The sequence below is a fragment of the Tamandua tetradactyla genome, chromosome 21 (assembly GCF_023851605.1).
Source record: "Tamandua tetradactyla isolate mTamTet1 chromosome 21, mTamTet1.pri, whole genome shotgun sequence".
Classification (NCBI taxonomy): domain Eukaryota; kingdom Metazoa; phylum Chordata; class Mammalia; order Pilosa; family Myrmecophagidae; genus Tamandua; species Tamandua tetradactyla.
This window is the reverse complement of record NC_135347.1, coordinates 12413385-12431761: the sequence shown is the minus strand read 5'-3', so window position 1 is coordinate 12431761 and position 18377 is coordinate 12413385. Positions and strand designations below refer to the sequence as shown.

The following is an 18377-nucleotide window of genomic DNA, read 5'->3' as shown; positions in this document are numbered from 1 at the left end:
TTCATTTTGATTTACTTGCCAAGAACCCATACCCTGCTGGGGCTTTAAACACTGAATTTAGCCAATTGTCTTAGGAGAGCTTGGTGTCAAATAAGAACAGCTAATTTTTATTGAATGTTTACTATGTACTAGATACTATTCCAGGACATATTATCTCTTTTCATCTTCGTGATAACTTACAGGAACTATTATTATTATTCCTATTTTAAGAAGAGGAAAATGAGGTACCAAGAGGTTAAGCAACTTTTTCAAGATCCCATGGCGAAAAGAACAGTAAACTGCAGAGCTCATGCTTTTAACCATTCTATCATACCATCTAGAAGAAAACAAGCTGACTCCCAAGTATAATTTTGACTTCCAACTTCATTTTGGGTGTGTCACTAAAATAGTCTTAGTTGTTCTTCCTGATCTAAGTCTTAAAATGTTAGGGAAATCATCATCATTGGTAAACATTTTTATTGAATGCTTTTCCATATCACTCTGCTGGATGTACGTGGAATATTATGCTACCTTCATCCCACTGAGAATGCAAACATTATACATGCAAAAATAGCTACACAGTCTGGAATTTACTTTCCCTGCTTATTGCAAACTCTAGAGTATGCTTCATCCAAGAAAAAGCAGAGTTGGCACTACTGTCAGAAAGTACTTAGTACCTTATTTAGGCTGCAATGCTTGCTTCTCAATATTTTCAGAGAATAATCTTTAAAGTACTTGAGTTCACTTTTTGAAGGTCTGGTATAACAAAGCATTGAAGTCTTGGAACTCTTCTCAGCAAGCTAATTATGCAATAAACTTTGAGGCTATCTGGCCAAACATCTACCCAATGGCAACTGGATTTTTTTTTTCTCTTGATCCCTATAATCTTAATTTATACTTATTAAATAAGGCCTTTTATACATTCTTAGATAAATTACTTTGCCGACACAGGAAAGAAAATACAAGTACATTAATTGGATAAGATATTTCTAAAACTTCTAATTTGGAGTTTAACTCCTCATAATCTGAGTTCTATTTCATTTCTGGTCATTAATGTCTGTGTTTTTTCACACAATATTGTCCTCTGTGCCATCAAAAGCACTAGTGATGGGAGCATTTTAATTTGCTTGCAACCTGTCAAACCATGTATCATAAACGTCTTAGCACTGTACTTAAAGACAGCTGGGGTAGCTGCTAACTAGATGGTAACATTTTTGGTATGTTTTCTTCACCTTTCAAGGGATCTAAACAAAAGTGGCTGTACTGAGATTAAGTAACACTAGAGGGCAGCCTGCAAATAAAATTAGATGCAGCAACACTGCATCTACGGAATAATTTTATCACAATTGATGTAAGTAATTTACAGTTCCATTTTCTCAACATTGTGCTCTCTTATGACCCCAACTCAGACATGGTGTCCCACCGTAAAATAAAATTATTCCTAATGTGCAAAAGTGATTTTAAAACAAGACGAAGCAAATAGTTTCATATAGATTCTTCAAGAAACTTACTTAAAATACTTAATGTGTTTCTAATCCTGCTTTTTTCACCTCTGCTATTCAGTTCTTTTTATAATGCATGCTTTTTTTTTTTTTGCATGGGTAGGCACCGGGAATCGAACCCGGGTCTCCTGCGTGGCAGGTGAGAACCCGGCCTGCTGAGCCACCATGGCCTGCCCTCAGTTCTTTTTTAAAATATAAAATGAAAATAAAATTTTCTCAGTACAAGATTTACTTAGAAACCCCTAAAAGACAAATGAAATTGTGAAAGATAAATACAGAATACCCACCTTTTAAGGATTCTTTCCTATGGTATAAGTAGCAGTACTTTTCAACTTTGAGAGGTATTAGAAGATTGTTCAGAAACTCATCTAAAGGCTGAAGCCATAAAATGAACTTTGCCATACCCCAATCATCTTTATAAAGAAGATTTATTTCTTCCTAAATAAAACATTACACAACACCACATTTTTTCCCTTCACCACATAAGCAGTGTTCAATTTTAGCACAAAGCGGCAAGAAAGGCCCAGATATCTGATTAACACTGTCTTATTAAATAAACAACACAGTGTAGGTGTCATTTGTGTTTTGGGAATTAACGTCATCTGTAACATTTCAGTTGCACAAGGCGACTTAAAAAGATAAATAGTCATATAATTTTGCTCAAAGTGGGGAGTGGGAGGGTGGTGGACAAACACACGAGTATCTCATTTCAGAATTCAAAAACTTTCATAAAGTAAAAGTTTTCGGAATGAAAAAAGTGGGAACCAGGTGGCTGGATATATGCCGTGACTCCACCATGTGCTAATTGCATTTGGCCCTCCTGCACTTTTGCAATGCTGGTGTTTACAGACGAGCAGGGTGGTGCTCCAGTTTTCCTCACATTGGCCACCGCATATCACGGTATTCACCTCACTAATGTTGGAGAAAGTGGTCCCAGCTGCCAGCCCAAATGCGGCAGTTTAAACATCCTCAATTTAAAAATCTTTAGCACTCTTTTCAAAGAGCTGGGTGTGAGCACAATAGGACCAGGTCCAAGGCTTTGGTGCTCAGCCGATTATGTGTCATTTAAATATGGTTTATGACAGCTGTTAGTTAAATATTTTGTCTGCAAAGCTGGGGGTTCCTGTCTTGGCCAACGGCACCACTCTCCATTCAGTTCCCCCGATGTGGCCTCTTGCAACCATGTTTTGCTCCTTGCACTTCCTCACCCCACAAATCCAATGGTCCCCAAGCCTTGTTGGGTAGACATATCTAGAGTTGGTTTCCTTTTTTCTATTCCATGCTAGCAGATTCTAAAAGGCCTATGTGGTGACAGCATTTTCCCGGTGAAGAGCTTTAGCTGCATACAGAATGGAATCCCGACTCCTCTGCAGAGCATGGACTCCATAGGCTCCTCTCAACTTACCCTTTGTCCTCAGGCCTTCACAGGTGATCCTCTGCTGCTCTGGAGCCGAGCACCCCATTTCCCTGCCTCTGGGCCTCTTCACTCCCACCTTTCTCGGAACTGGAATGATCTTCCGCCCCCTTGTCGCCCACCTGATTGAAATCTCATTCATTCTTTCGACATAGCACAAATGCTGCCTTGTTCCCAAGACCTCCTTCATTCTTTAGACAAAACTCAAATGCTGTCCCTCGGGCTGGCCAGAACCACGTCTTCCTTTCCTTCTTAGCAACATCAACTCTCTTTGGACACAGAGGACACTATAGTGGTTTTTCATATATGTACCTTTTCCTCGAATGTGGGCTCAATGTCCAGCCTGTAGGAATCACATAACAAACCAATAAATACTGAACTGGCTCATCTTTGTCTTTCTGTACTAACTAGAGCTTTTCCTTGAATAGAGTAGCTGCTAAATATAATCTGCAGAATCAAATTAAACTGCTGCTTTCCACTGGACCTAGCAGCCTGAACCATGGAGGTAGAAGCACTTTGTCAGGCAAGAGGGAGTTATGCTGTGCCAAATGCTCTACTTTTTTCCATGCTAAAAATGTACTTCTGGTTTAGAGGTAGAAAGTTGTTAAGTCCTGGGAGGATACTCAAGCCAGAATATCTGATTCAATCTTCTATCCCTCCAGTTCCACTCTGGGTCAGGGTCAACGCTTCCACCCTTATACTGTTAGGTATTTATGTATTTATGTATTTATTTTAAAAGTAGTTTTATTGAGATATATTCTCAAACCATACAATCCATCTGAAGTGTATGGTCAATGGCTTTTAGTGTACTCACAGAATTGCGCATTCATCACCACAATCAATTTTAGAACATGTTCATTACTCCAAAAAGAAAAACCCCACACTTCTCAGCAGCCGCCACTCAATTCCTCTCTCCTTCCCCAACCCCACGTAACTGCTGATCCGTTTCTGTCTCTATAGATTTATTTGTATTTACATTTTACACAAATAGAATCATACAATGTGTAGGACTCTGTGTCTCCTTTCTTTCACTTAGCATAATGGTTTTTTAAAAAGTATTATTATTTAATTAGAGAAGTTGTAGGTTACTGAAAAGTCATGTAAAAAAGTACAATGTTTCCATATACCCCTCTATTGGTGACACTTTGCTTTAGTGTAGTACCTTTGTTACAACTGATGTAAGAATATTAAAATGTAAATAATTTACTATTTACTTTTATCCCAGTCATAAAGTAGGACTACAATCCCAAATAAATCATCCTACATTTTGCAAATGATCTTCTTTAGGATAACTTTGACTCAAGTCCCTAAGAGTCTAGGGGCAATGTCCCCTCCAGAAATGGTATTCCACTGACAGGCAGGAATTTAGGTCTCAATTGCACTGAAGGCTCAGGTGGAAGCCTTGGAAAACTACCTCTACCTTCCTTCTGTGTCGGTGTGCAGTCTGCATAATGGACAGAATGTTAGAACGCCTGTGGCTGAAAGATTGTGGTCATTTTTTAATTGTTTAGCTATTGAGGAAACAGCACGTTGACATGGAGAAGCAGCATTAAACTCAGATTCAGAAGGTTGGGGACTGTGACCCAGGCCTTCCCCTTACCTGAGGTGTATTCTTAGGCAAGTTATTTGACCTCTCTGAACCTCAGTTATCTCATCTCTAAAATAGGCATGGTAATACCTGCCCTTGCTAACCCAGAAGGGTTGTAGCTAAATTAAATGAGGCATTTTGAAAAATATAAGCACTCTATAAATGAGAGGTCTCTATTAATCATAACGCTATTAAATATTGTTGACGTTGAAACCACCTGTCAGCCTGACTTCTAAATCCAATATGAGACTCAACAAGACTCATCTTGGGAAACATCACCAGTCATCAGAAGAAAAGCTTTGTCCAAACCCCTCACCACAGAGAGCTCATCTATTCTCTCCCTGGGACAACATGCCATCTCCGGAATATGTGTTGTGTCCTTTAAACATGAGAAATGAAATGAGAAACAATGAAAAAAATGCAAATGCATTATGGTTACTTTTTAATACAATGAACCCTCAAGTTAAGAATAAGTATGGTTGACAATGCATGAAAAAATACACTTGCTTAGTGCGACATCTAAAACCTTTCAAGTTATGCTCAGAAGAATTTGCATTTCAATAACAATGTGATAATGTCAAGTTATTCACAACATTTCAAAGTCTTTTCTTGCACACTTTCTGGCATGATAGGGGATCTGCTGGGGAGCTGCATGTGGGTCTTTTCTAATAGCAAAGGCAATTATGCTGCCTTTTTTATTCTTGGGAACGGATGTTTTTTTGGCAATATTAACAGGACTTGTGTTCTGGACATGACAAAATATGAAACTGAAAACTCCACCCTCGGAGATAACCCTGGAGAATTAATTAATCAGCATATTCAACATGTTGAACTTCCCCTCATCAAAAAATGAGAGGAAACACCTTGCAGATAAAAGTTAGCTATTTAACAGAAAACTTTTCTCTGTTCTCTGAACATCATTAAGAAGGGGGAAAAAAAGAAGTGCCCAAAAGATGTTACTTTTTCCCTTCACTACAAATGAAACTACTCTGCTCTTTCTACCTTTGACACCAGTAGTAGCTACTCTTCCCTGGGCTGATATGGAATCACGCCACAGGGTTGATTTCATTTCTGTTTAAAATAAAAACCACATTGCATGTTGCAGGAAGCCATTCCGCAGTTTTACTTTAGATAAACACTACCCTAAAAAAAACATTACAGCAAATATTACAAATCAATTTAGTTTAGGCAATTTCTCATTAAGATGATTACAAATCCATAAGCCTAACTGTTAAAGACTAAGAAGTTATGATTCAAATAAATTCAAACAGATCAAGCTAAACTAGGTGAGTTATATGTGATCAGAGCCTCATATAAGCTACAAAATGATTGTTCACACAGAAATTTAGTACCTAAGGTGGCATTAATACATTGTATTCAATTTTTATTAGGCCCACTAGTTAAAAACTCAATGGAAATGGTGCACTAACATTGTAATTCAACTTTCTGATATCTGTTCTAAAACTCATGGCACAAGAAAAAAAGAACATTTAATCAAAAGTAAGGTCTCATTCAGTCTGGTGCCTACAATATTCCTCGATTGTATGCTTGGCACTTGGAAAAGGGTACTTTGGGACAAAGGAAATAGCACTTGGTGCATCACCCCAGAATACAGGATTCTTTGATTTGAAAGAATCCATTCAACCTTTAGGAGAAACTGTCTTGCATCCAGCCAGGAGCCAGTAAATATCAGCAATTTTGATAGGTAAATTCTTTCAAGATTAAAAAAAAAGACTTCTCTAAACATTGAAAGTACTCTATGTCACTTCTAGATTTTAGTTGTTTCCCAAATGATATTTCATCTCTTGTACATAGCCGTACTGAAAATGCACGTACCAAATCACATTTTTCTGTTTAAGATCTTAGTCTGGTTTGCATGCCAAGACAGTGGAAGCACGTTCGTATCACCGTTGTCTGAAAATGTTCCACCAAAATGCCACCTCTAATTCATTGATGCCTTGGAGGCACAAAAGAAAATCTGGAATCAGAAACCATTAATTAAGGTTAATTAAAGTTCACATTGTCTTTGACTGACATTCGCACAAAAGTACTGCTTACTTTTCTTAAGGCTACGTGTGCAAAACTGTGTCTAACCAGACACCAGGAGTAATCACAATCTTGCTGTTGCTGAGAAGAAAGGAAACTGCATTCACACAAACACTTAAATAAATAGAGGCTTTTGATCTGAAATATTGGCCCCACTGTTCTGACCCGCTCCATGCCTCTTATACACACACACAATTAACTAATGAGAATACTGTAAAATGTGCAAGACCTACTTTCTTATCCTATCAAATAATCAGGGGTCCATAATGCTGAATTTACTAATACGTGTTTTCTCTGCTTCACGGACATATTTGAGAGGGAGAGGGGAGAAGGGCTGAGGGGATGAATGCAGCCTATGGGTAAGTCAGACCACATGATCAAAAACTGCTGTGACACTTAAAAGTGTTTCTCCACAAGGAATTCTGGTGCCCAGAAGCCTGGTGAAGTCAGTAGCAATTAAAGCCATGTTATCCTTTTAATTTTACTTGAAATTATTGGCCTTTAAAATCAATCATTTAGTGTGGTTGGGTAAGGGAGGGTCCAATATAATAGGCACGTGCATTAAAAACGCTCGTTGATCTTATGTGAAAATTTTGGCAGGCTAAGATATGGGGAAATCTAAAACAGCTGCTTTGAAGCTCACCCTGAAATAAAAGCTAGTCGTTTTCTAGTAAAAAAAAATTACTAATTTTCTAGATTAGTTCCATTTGTAAAAAAAATTCAAGTTTTTCTCCTTCTGAATCTGCCTGGATTTTCATTTGATACCTTACATGTCCTGAATTCAGTCCCGTTTGCTTGAAGTGTGAGATTTCATTTTATGTTTTAATCTACAAAGGAATCAAATTGCTTGGCTTAGACTGGTAGGAGCCCTTGAAAGTCTACTTAATGTTACTAAAACATTAAGTAGTGTACCAGTATCTGTTACACAGAGCCAAATTTACCTAACAAAAGAAAGCTGTGTTCTGCATTATACACTAAGCACATAAATCATGGGGGTATATGCATCAGGCAGCAATTTACTTCCCCAAATCTTTTCTTGACTGGGTCACATCACACATACCCATTTGGAAAGCTTTTCCTTATCAACTCTGGAGTCACAAATATTAAAAAAAAAAAAAAAAAAAAAGCCCTGATAAAAATATTAACATTATTTTTAAAAGGGAAAAAATGCTCATATTCTTGAAAGTTGACAAAGCAGATCGATGGCCCAAAATGCATGATCCTTTTGCTGGATAAGAGGGTAAAATGGTTTCTAGCTACTCAGTAACGTGTGTCAAACCTAGAAAAATGAAAGGCTGAACCTTAAGTAGAGCTCTGAACGTTGACATTGCCAAAGCACAACACAACACACAACACACGTGATGTCATTTTATTTATTCAGGAGGCTGCAGAGCCAAAAAACAAAGTAGGAAACTGAATTTTGAGCAAAGTCACAGATGCCCTCATTTACCTACATATTTATGAACAGTCTTAATGAAGAGTTCACACCCCTTGGCTTTCTGGTCGGAAGATGAAAGTGACATCAGCCCCTGGACTCTAATTTTTTTTTCCAGCCAAGACTGAGCAGGAAGCAAATCCTGGAGTAAATATCAGCTGGATGTGCACATAACAAGGCCCAGGGAGACACTCTCAGAAGTTGCCTCTTTTAATCCAGCACTGAATTGTATGAGAAGCGGTTTTCAGTTCTTGCCGCAACTGCCAAAATAACTGCAAGGCTTGCAAGCCCTAGTATATCTCAAACCTTTCCCAAGACACCCCAACACTATCTGAGGCACTGAAACTATGGCAACCGAATAAGAAAGCAGCCTCCATGATTAATAGATGAAGATCCCAGCGACAGTGTCTACCTAGCGCCATCACTCATGGATGTAAGAAGAATTAGCACGGAATCCATCTCGGAAACCATTAACAAGTATTTTTCTCATAAAAACCAACCCACTTGACCTTCTGCTACATACACTGGAGTTTAAAATACTGTAAACAATTTGGTTCCTATTTATCTCTCACTATGCAGGGATGGGAATGTTCTTTAGTGACTCGGATGCTCATGTTTTTAGAACGGTGAAAGGCATAACAGAACGGTCTTCCAACTGGATATCTGAGGGCCAGGAAGAAATGCACACAAAAGGCAAGTCGGGGAATGAAGTCATGTGACCCTCTGGCGGTAGAAAAATGGAGGGACGGTTGTTGGATTGTTTGAGCGTTTTTTTGCAAAAGGTCATTTTTCATAAAGCGTTTTCATTTTCAGGAACGGAACATTTCCATTCATCAGCTCCATCAGGGGTCTCCCAGTTTCAAGTTTCAAGGACAGCAGGAATTTGGGGGAGGGGCAGGGAAGTGCTGGAGGTGCTGCAATATTAAAAGGTTGAGTACTCTCCTTAGAGAAAGAATTATGAGCAGGAAAAGGTAGAAAGAGTGGATCCATCACCAGCAGCCTGTCTGTGAAATTTCCATACAACACTAAACAATGATTCATGTATTCTTTATTTCTTCCCACTCCTTAAAATGGTTAATTTCCAATGGCTTGCTTTCCTTGTGTTTAATCCCAGATCCCATCCTGCTCAAATGCTTCGAAACAAATTGTACCCAAACACTGGTTTTAAAGATGTGGGAGAGAAGAGGGGCTAAGAGAGAGGTAAAGAGCTATGGAAAAGCATCAATTTTAGAGAATCTTTTACTAAATCTTTAAATTGGCATGGATTCTTTGAATTTAATTTTTTTATAGATGGCAATTATAGTCTAGTTGGAAACCACCAGAAAGTGCCTAGGCATATTAAAGGGAAGCCCAAAACTAAATGCCGTATGTGGAAGTACTTATTACTATTTTCAAAGCAACAACAATGCTGGCTGTTCCAAAGGACCACTGTCCTTCAGTTTTGGGGGGCACTTTAATTGTTGATGTATTCAGCTCTCGTTATATCCCCTTTCTACTTATAATTTATCAGAGAAAACTCTTTTCCTAGATGAAAATAACTGTAATTCTAAACCAGAGAGGGATTCCTAGAAGACACAACTGCAGTGGCGTCCTTCAGGGAACTTTGGTGATGATATCAGTTTATTCTCCCTTCTGCTCTGCCTTTTAGAAGTCAGACTTCTATCACTGATAAGAACTAGTATGACTATCACTTGAATCAAATTTCAGGTTTTGCAAGCAGTGTACCGGTCAGTGGAGTAAGTGCTATCTCCACTGGGACCAGCCAAGCATTTGCTACTTGTGGGGAAGAAGTAAGTGGCCTGGTTCTGAGGGGATATGCATGCTCTCCCAGGTTGATTTCAGGCTCTGGCCAGGGAATGATGGCCATGGGGACTCTCTCGTAGAAGTTTCCAGCCACAGCTTCATAGAAGATACACTCAGAAGCCAAGCCTCTCAACTCCAACACATGTGCTCCTTGGGATCAATTCAACTCATCCTGAGCAGTCATTACCGGCTGCTCTCAGATCCCACATGTGACCTTCAGTGGGTGCAGATTTTGCATTTTAATTTCAAAATGTTCAAAATTGACTGCTATCATTTTTCAAAGCAAATGTCCATTGCCCTCTTCTTTGATGTAAGGCCCTGTGCTCCTTGCTATTGTTTTATTTGCATAGCGTGTTTTTCGTCCTTCTGTTGGACATGATATGTCAACCTCCAAGGTCAGGAAAAGGACATCACTCCTCTCCACATGCAAATGACTTGTTCACACGCTTCTCAGCTTAAAACCCATGACACTATGATCAGCTTATGGTGTGAACGTTCATTTCTAGTCCAAAGATTATTTCCTTTGCATTACCTCTTTATAGTACTGATTTATGGCCATTTCCTTTTGTACTATCCAACAAAAGCATTGTCTGCTTCTTCAAAATCATTTCCAGGGCACTCTCCATAACTACTGTCACCCAAACAAAACAAATGCCTTATATTTAATTAATGAGTGTTTGTCATGGTCCAGGCATGGAGCTATACATTTTGTATATAGAATTATATTTAATCTTCCTAACAACCATAACATTATCAGCATACTAGCATTTTACAAGTGGAAACTGAGGGAGGAAAGTTAAGTACCTGGTCCAAAGTCACACTGCTTGTAAATGGCAAAAATAATGGAATGTCAATTCAAATATGTCTGCTTAATAAGTGGGACTCCAGCATTGCCTCCAGTGCACTGCATTGGCTGACAGTTCTTCTGTAATTATAAACTCTACTCTACAAAATCCCATTCATTTGCCCTTGGCCTGGCAAGGATCGAAACTTCTCTTCTACTCCTCCCAATTCACACTGACGTGTGTGATCTTCTACATCAATGCTTTGCATCGATGTGAACTATTTCGATACCTAATTGACTCTCACTTTTTAAACAAAGTCTGGCAGGATGCCACTTCCCTGACCTTGCCTTATTTAATGGCCATATTAAAAGCAAACTTCACTTGATCTGGATGGCATTCTGATTGCTAAAGTTGCCATCCATACTTGACATGAATTTTGCATTTTCAGTGAATCCAAGGATATTATTTTAATTTCATGATATGGTTTACATTCAAGCCATATCAGCAGAGTGTAATCTTTCCTCTATGCTTTAGAAGGCCCTGAAGTATGGTCTCATGTACACCCAGGGTCTGGGGTAGGGAAAGGGGAGAAGGAGTCGGCGTTGGAACTTTTCAGATTTCCAGAATGCATTTCATATGTTGCCAAGTATATTTACGGCCATGATTTCATATTCTCCCAGCAATCCTGCAAGGTAGGAGGGACAGGTTTTGCTATCCACAGTGCTTACTGAATGCAGCCTCAGCTAGGTGAAGTGGCTTTTCCAAGGTAATAAGAGCTTGGAACCCAGGTATCTGACACCACGTGCAGGATCTTGAACGGCAGTTATTGCTGAGTTGGTATAGGGCAGAAAAGTGAGTTAGCAGGCATACTACTTCCTACTTACAGAGAGTTGAATTTTAGAAACTACTCATAGCAAACTCCAAAAAGCAAGAATGGTTTGTGGCCAGCAGTTAGGATGCAGAACAAATGAGGACAGGGTCAAAAGCTCAAACGCCATAAATGCTGGCTGCCTTCCTAGCTCTGTTTCTTGGCAAGTTGATTTTACCTAACTTAGGTTTTTCCTTCATTTCCAACCAGGTGTCTCACAGATGTGTGCTCTTGGCCACAGAAGGGGACTGGGTGAGAGTGTGGGAACGAACAGGCTCAAATCCATCACTAAGACTGGGAAAACAACTCACAGTGAATGCTCCACTAACAGTGCATGAGACATATCCCCTTTGTATATAGAAGATAGTACACACACATGCACTCACACACATTCATGCATGCAGAAGAGTACTTCATTTTGCAAAAAGATTCATTCTTCATTCATTCATTCAACAAATACTCATTATATAACGGTCTATGATATACCAGGCATGATTTTAGCAGTGAAGAAAATACAGAAAAGACCATCCTTGTGGCACTATGTTGTAATGGGAGAAAAGAGAACATAAACAAGGATGACATACAGTATGTCAGACTGTTCTAAGTGCTAAGAGGAAAAATGAGGCAGGCCAAGGGGGTAGAGAGTGCAGGGGGCAAAGAGTGAAGTAGACAGGGTGACCAGAAAAGGTTTCACTGAGAAAGTGGCTTTTTAGCAGAGCCCTAAAGAGAGCAAGGAGCAGATCATGCAGATATCTAGGAAAACAACCCTCCCAAGCCATGAAAGAGCAAGTGCAAAGACCCTGCAAAGGACCCCCAAGGACAGCATGCTTGGTGTATCCAAGAAGGCCCAAGGGGAAGCAGAGATAAGAGGGGTGCAGGTCATGTGGGGGCTGTGGGGACATAAGCCATGGGGAGGATTTTGGCTTTGTGTTTTTGTAAATGGGAATGCATTTGACCACAGAAGCTATCTGGCCTGACTTAACTTTTAAAAAATCACTTTGGATGCTAAGAAAAGACTCTGGGGGGCCAAGAGCAGAAGCAGAGAGACTAGTCAGGAGGCTGGCATGATAACTCAGCAAGGGAGGACTATGGGTGGGTCAATGTCAGAGCGACTGAGGTGGCACGGTCTGGAGGAAGTCTGCGTGCATTCTGAAGGTGGAGTCAGCAGCCATTCTTGCTGGAAGCATCCATCTAGCCAGTGGATGTGAAAAAGAGAAGAGCCCAGGAGAACTCAAGTTTTGAGACCCAAGCAACTCAAAGGATGGACTTGGCATGTATCAAGATGGCAAAGGTTATAAAAGGGGCAGACTTTGGGATGAAGATCCAGAAATAGGTATTGACCATGTTAAGTTTGAGATACCTGTAAGGATCCAAGGGGAGCTACCCACCCAGTAGACATTTGATTCATCCAGGAGAGAGGTCTGGGCTTGAGAGCTAATTTGCAAAGCACATTGCCAGTACTTATGTCACCACGCTTCATTAGTGCAATCAGAATCATTCTAATAAAAAGTAGTTTTTCAGGAACGCATCTGTTTCATACAGATACCCTTGTGTATACCATTCTGTAAGAGTCCCATGCTATAAAGTAGTCTGAACTCTCTTCTTCCCTTGAGAATCATGTGGCATGACATCTTATTTGCCCATTTCAAAGGGATTAAATGCCTTCCTCCCTCCCCTATGATACCATATCCCCAAGAGGCAACCATGTGGTTGTCAGCAGAAAATAGCTCAGTTATTCTTGCAGCCACATTTTAAGGCAGATGAGAAAAGTCTTCAGTCTGGAATAGAAAAGTCTCAGGGATAACTTGGCTCTAGGACACCCCAAGACTGGGGGAGGTGGCACCGATATAGGGGACACAGCTTGATGCTTCAAGGCTTCACCCTCCTGGGGCCATGCCCACAAATATGGCTTCCATACACATTGCTCTTAAGTAAATATGTTAAGGGGCACCCACTCTTTGTGTAGGACAAAAAATTATCTAAACCTAAAGGAGGGTGTGTGGGGATGGCTGGGGGTAGGCAGTGCTGAACATGCAGACTTCCCTAAGCTTTACACTGCAGCAAATGGCAGATGCCTAATTAAAGCATTTGCAATTAGTTTGGCTTGTTCTGTGTTCTGTGATTCCTTCCTACAAACAAATAAGATACGAGAATACATTAGCTCTTGGCAATCTAGTTCCTCAAAAACTTTCTCTTCTCCCATCATCACTCTTTTGTCCTGCTCTGAAAAGAGCTGAACCACTATGTACATACTGTAAAGTATCTGACTTACCAATCTCTCTGTTTAAAACAGTATTTTGCCTTCCACTTCACATGGAAGCCTACAATTACTCATTTACATTTAAAACACGAGCATTTATTTTGAATTTAATACAAGTTCTGAATTTGAGTGTTTTATTTTTATTCAAGAAAGTTAGCACTCTTAATTTTTGCTATTCTTCCGATTCAACACTAAACTTCACTAGGGCAATGTTACTGACCTACTCAAAATGCAAAGGTTGATTTTTTTTTGATGGGGTAAGCTTTCACTAGCTTTTAAAAGAACATTAGGCATGTGTATGTGTGTGTATGTGTGTGCGTACATAAAAGTTGCATTCACTGCACATTATAATAAACACCTAATAGAAGGCATGGATTTTTACTGAAAGAAACATAAACAGGTCCACTCAAAGTGCAGAAATGTGAACCATGTGGGACTTTTTCACTTACTTAAGTCATCCAACATTTGGGTGTCTACGCTGGTTCTGATATATTTTCAACTTATTTAAACGTCTGTGTTGTATCCCAATGAATAAATATATTCTAAAGATAGCCCCAGAAATAATAAGTTTGGTTGCCTGCTTAACATTTATATAAATGGATTATATGAATTATTGAGAATGTGTCATATTTCTAAAAGACATGACTACAGAAGATAATACTTTGGGAAGTTTGTCACTCTACAAAAACTATAAATAACGAACCTGCTCTAGAATGCTTCTTTACATCAACTTGAAAAAGATCTACTACCTAAAAGCAAGGATTTGAATATGATGTTCATTCTTTTCTGCCTTCAGATTGTTTCACAAATGCCTCATTCAAAAATGCCCCACAACCAAAACAATAATTGGGCGTGGGAGTTTACTCAAGATTCAAATAAAAGTTACCAGATAAATGAGCATGGGTGAACCAAATTCAAATAGCTAGGGCAATTATTTTTAACAGATAGTCTAGGTTAATAGGTGGAGACACGGTTCTGCCACTATATTTAAGGTTAGGTTAATAATTAACTTTGGTGCCTCCAGGAGTTTAATCAAAGCTACTATAAATCATAAAATTCCTCCAAGCAAACTAAACAGGGTATTAAAACACTATACAAAATGCGTGCTGTCTTGACCTCTGGTAGCCATTTGGGTACCATGCAAAAAGGTAAGGTATTTTCATGAAGAATTGGGCACAGGCATTTTTACTTTCAGAAAATAATCAGCATCAAAGATTCATCTATCTGGAACAACCAACCCTCCCCTGACATCAGTCTGGCGACCATGGACTTGACGCCCATGACTGTTTTATCTAGCAGGGGAAGGAAGAGCAACAATTATTCTAATTAAAGGAAGGCTAGGCAAAGGTCCTTGGGCTTTCTACTGGTGAAAGAAAACAAAAAAAAAACCCAGCACTGGGGTAGGGGTGGGGTGTTAAATAGCTTTTGCGATCTGCTGGCAAAGCACGGCCACTGGGTTAAACCGCTATTCCGATTTGAGGCAAAGAAAAGTTGTGCGTACGAATGTGTGTGCGAGTGTGTCTGTGCGCCTCTATTTTAAACCTTTCCATGGATCGCGTTCAGTTGCAACTCATTTCCATCAAGCGTAAGCAGGCAGCGACCCCACTGCGGCCACGCCTGGCCACTACACCCCCACCTTTCTTCCTAGGACAGATAAGGAGAAGCCGGCAGGCTGCCCACTGTGATAAGGACTCGAGGCCGCCCCTGGGAGTGTTTGCCTCTGCTTTGAAAACAGCGCCGCCAGTCTCTAGTTCCTACCCCGCTTCACGCAGACCTGGCTCTTCTGGGCTCCTTCCTGGACACCCGCCTGCTGGAAAGCGGCGCGCGGGACGCAGGAGACTCCCGACGCTGCACTTGAAGCTCATTACTTGCAAGCCAGCCAGCCCCGGCCTGTGTACGCACGCACGGGTGCGCCAGCCTTCTTTCCACAGCGGCCGCACCAGCATCCCTGGCCCTGCCCCCGAACGACCCACACGCCCTCCCTTCCCCAGCTGCTTGGGACACTGGTCTAGCAAGTGCATGGCTGCGACCGCCCCGGGGAGACCGCGGACCCGGGGACACCACTCTCCGATGGGTCGGCACCTTGCTTCTCGCCATCTCCGGAGCTGTCGGCCAGCTTCTCTCCGGGTCGAGTTTCCCGCAGGCTGCACTCGCCAAGCCCCATCTGGTGTTGCCCGCCGCCCCCTCGCTTTCAGAGAAACTTTCCAGAAGCGCCTAGTCCGGTGACTTCGCGCTGGAAAAAGTGGGGAGGGTTGCGCTGGATCCAGAGGCGGAGAGGTAGCGGGAGAAACATTGGAGTCGTTTCCCTTCAGAGACTCCCAATTCCGTGAGCGCTCCTGGAGCGTCCCTCTCGGGTCTTGGGAGTTGAAGGGGGCCTAAGGATCCTATTTGGTACCGAGTGTCACACTGAGGAGCTGAAAAGCAGCGCAGAGAACCTGGGGAAGAGGCACTTCCCACCCCAGCAGGGTCGGGCAGGATGAGAGGGCACCGGCCGGCTCGCTCCCATGCGCCCAGCACACCCAGAGCCGACGCTGTAGGGACGCAGCAAGGAGCCGGGACATCCAGACCCCGGAGCCGTGGCACAGGCCCTGTCTGGGCAGCACCCCCCCGGACCATCTCTAACCAAGTCTTCCCACCCTTCTCCCTCCCGGGACCCCTCTTTTCCAGAGAAGGACCTCGCAGATCCCAAAGGAGGGCACAGTGGAAGCCAGCTCCGGCGTGGCGGGCTCTGTGTTTGAGGGCGACGCGGCTGTGCCGACTGGAGTCCGTCTCACCCACCGGGTTTGGAGCCGCGGCACGATATAGGACCCTGGGCTGGGGCGCCGCTCGGCACTGGTGGCGGTTCTCGGGCACTCACTCGAGTAAACAAAGCCCGGAGCCTCTGGTGCCAGCACTCACGAGAGCCGGAGTAGCACCAAGAGGCAGGGCGCGCGGGTGCCAGGGCCATTATAAGTTTCCCTCACTCCACCGAGCCCAGCCCAGACACGGCAAGGACAATAAAAGCTTCTATTGCCTCCCCCACGGTCTCCGTGGAGCCCCCTCTCCCCATCTTAGAACCCAAACCTAGTGCCGGGAGACTACAACGCTGTTTTACCCAACCCCCTCCGGCCCTGGAGGGCAGAATCCCTTCCTCTGCCTTCGGCACCAGGGCGCTTCCAAGAATCCTAACCTCTTGGGGCCGCTGGGTGCGTTGCTGGCCGGAGAGTAAGGACCAGCCCCCCGGCCCTCAGCTCTCACACACACACACACACACACACACACACGCACACACACACACACACACAGAGGCCGGGCAGCCATTCGCGCCGTCGCGGACCCGGGCGGCGCCCGGAGTGTGCGAGGCGCGACGCTGGTAGGGAACCTCGCCATGAGGAGCCCAGCGGTTCCTGGGGCGCAGGGCGGAGAGGAGCGGCGATCAGGGTCCACGATTGCTCCCCCAGGGCCGAGCAACACTCAGGAGACAGAGACACGAGACAAAATAAAATGCAGGCACCACAAAGCCGACAGCTCGCGCTTCGCCGCGGACCGGGGACCCACAAGCTGGAGCCGAGCCGCCCGGGAGGTGGGGCGCGCCGGGGCGCCCGGGCCTTACCTTTTCGGTGCATCGACGGGCAGGCAGCCGGGGCTCGGAGCGCGCTGGTACAGCGTGTATCCCATTTAGTAATCCATTATCGAGGGGATTTCTCCGGGCCGCGAGTTGTGCTCTCCTTCGCAAGCCTTTGTCATTCCTACATGTGTGCTTGTCTCTTCGGGGGCAATAGTCGCGGCGGCTACTTTCCAGGATGCAAATGCCTTGTGTTCATCTCCAACGACAGGCGGAGAAAGGAGGAGGAAAGAAGAAGAAGAAAAAAAGCCAAAAAGGAAAGAGAAGAAAAAAGAAAAAGAAAACCAACAAGGAAGGGGGGTAAATGTTCAAGAAACTCTTCTCCTAATCCCAATTCCACTTGGATTCCACTTCGCTGAGTCCCCTCGGTGGTGTCTCCGCCGATTAACAAGTCATTTCAGGGCTAGGGGCGAGGTGGGGGCTGGGGCAGGGGTGCGCGGCTCTGGTCCGGCTCTGCAGCCCGGAGCGCGGTGCCGCGGGTGTGGCGTCGCTGGCCGCTGCCGCACGCTCCTAAGCGGGCATCGCGGGCAGTCCACCCAGCGGAGAAGCGCCGCCGCTGCGTCCCGAGCGCCTGGGCAGCCGAGTGCGCGGGGAGCGGAGTTGGCTGCAGCCTCACCCCGTGCCGTTCACTACTCTTCTGTCACCCGAGAGGCCGTCGCTCCCGGGCGGAGTCAAGTCCCGGACTGGATTGCGCAGAGCGGACTCTCCTCCTGCAACCCCGCCTCCTTTGGCTGGCGTCTCCTCCGACCCAAAGGAGAGCAGTGATGTGTGTGTGTGTGTGTGTGTGTGTGCGCGCGCGTGCGAGTGAGCGAGGCGAAGGGAGGGCGACCCTAACGCAATGTGATTGCAGGTGAAGTCTTGGGCCAACTGGCCAGGGCCGTTTCCGTCCACCAGGATTCTCCTGACCGCCGCGCGCTCGCCGGAGGTCCCTGTGGGGGTGACTCGGGTTCGAGCCCTGCCCTCGCCGCCTCCGCCCCGCCTGCATCTGCTCTAGCAAGGCGGGGGGTAAAAAATCCCGGACAGCATTGCTGAGCCCTGCCAAATCAGAAAAATAAATAAAAATAGACGTAGCGCAGGAGCGAGTTACAAGAAA

At 43.5% G+C, this 18377-nt stretch overlaps 1 protein-coding gene across 8 annotated transcripts in view; it reads right to left on the bottom strand.

Moving 5' to 3' along the window:
- Positions 1-17703, bottom strand: part of SEMA6A (semaphorin 6A) — a 125367-nt gene extending 107664 nt beyond the window's left edge. For all 8 annotated transcript variants that reach the window (XM_077138887.1, XM_077138885.1, XM_077138891.1 and 5 more), the window contains exon 1: positions 17273-17703. The gene's annotated coding sequence lies outside the window, so the exon portion shown is untranslated. The remainder of the gene's footprint in view (positions 1-17272) is intronic.
- Positions 17704-18377: the final 674 nt, after the last annotated feature.